Source organism: Solanum pennellii, chromosome 9, assembly GCF_001406875.1.
Source record: "Solanum pennellii chromosome 9, SPENNV200".
NCBI classification, from domain to species: Eukaryota; Viridiplantae; Streptophyta; class Magnoliopsida; order Solanales; family Solanaceae; genus Solanum; species Solanum pennellii.
The window spans coordinates 54,939,701-54,941,425 of NC_028645.1; positions in this window are offsets into that span (position 1 = coordinate 54,939,701).

Below are 1,725 nucleotides of genomic sequence, written 5' to 3' on the forward strand. Positions count from 1 at the left end.
AAAGCATTTGAAATGATTCATGTGGATGTTTGGGGGCCATATAAGAAACCCACCTTTGATAAGAAGCAATATTTTGTCACTTTTGTTGATGACTATAGTAGATATACTTGGGTATGCCTCATTCACTCTAAAAGTGAGGTTATTGTAGTGCTCAAGGATTTCATTGCCTTAATAAAGAATCAATTTGGCTTGTCTGTGAAAACCTTAAGGTCTGATAATGGTACTGAGTTTTTCAATTCTTCAGTTGATGATTTACTTGCTTCTCAAGGTATTATACATCAGAGTAGTTGTGCATACAGCCCTCAACAAAATGGAAAAGTAGAGAGAAAACACAGACACATCTTGGAAATGGCAAGAGCTTTGAGATTTCAAAGTTCTATCCCAATTCATTTTTGGGGTGAATGTGTTAGGACAGCTGTGTATTTGATCAATAAACTCCCTACTGAAGTACTTGGTGGTAGGTCACCTTATGAGATGTAGTTCAAGAAAATTCCTAGTCTTCATCATTTAAGAGTTTTGGGTGCTTATGTTATTCAACTCAATTGCCAAGAGGGGATAAGTTTGCTCCCAGAGCTAGAAAAGCAATCCTTCTTGGTTATTCTGAAACTCAAAAAGGTTACAGGTTATTTGATTTGGCTGATAAGGTATTTTTTGTTAGTAGAGATGTAACTTTCAGAGAATCCATCTTCCCTTATCAAACTTACCAAAATGACTCTATTTCTACTAGTCTTGACATGTTTGAATCACATAATTCAGATTCTTTTTCCCCTCCTCTTATTATTTCCTCTGCTCCTTCAACTGAGTGCACTACTGTTCCTATCCCTGATCCTAGTATAGATAACACTCCTAATATCCTAACTGATAAATCACCCTCTATACAGCCTTCAGAAGAACCTCTCCAAATTATTGACCAGATTCAGTCTAGACCTTCCAGAACTACTAAACCACCTGGATGGTTAAATGATTATGTCACTTCTTCTAAAGCTAAACCACCATCTGTCAGCTGCTCATATCCCATTTCTGACTCACTTCAGTATTCACATTTGTCCACTTCTTATAAGGCATATTTGAGTTATTTTTCTTCTCAAGTTGAGCCAAAATCCTTCAAAAAAGCATCTCAAGATGCTAAATGGATTGCAGCTATGACTGATGAACTTTGTGCCTTGGAAAGTAATAACACTTGGGAAGTGGTTGACTTGCCACCAGGCAAACAAGCTATTGGCTCTAAATGGGTGTTTAAAATTAAGCATAAAGCTGATGGTACTATTGATAAATACAAAGCAAGGTTGGTTGCTAAAGGGTATATTCAAAAGGAGGGTTTAGATTACCATGAAACATTCTCACCTGTGGCAAAGATGATAACAGTGCGCACTTTAATCAGTGTTGCAGCCTCTAAAGAATGGCCTTTAATTCACATGGATGTCTATAATGCATTTCTTCAAGGTGATTTACATGAAGAGGTTTACATGTCTCTACCTCAAGGTTTCCACAGACAGGGGGAGACAAGAGTTTGTAAGCTGTTGAAATCATTATATGGCCTGAAACAGGCTTCTAGACAATGGAATATCAAACTATCTACTGCCTTGTTGGAAGCAGGATATACTCAAAGCTCACATGACTATTCCTTATTCACCAAATATTGTGGAAATGACATAGTTGTAATCCTGGTTTATGTTGATGACTTGATGATCACAGGAAACAGCCAACAACTGATAGAAGATGCTC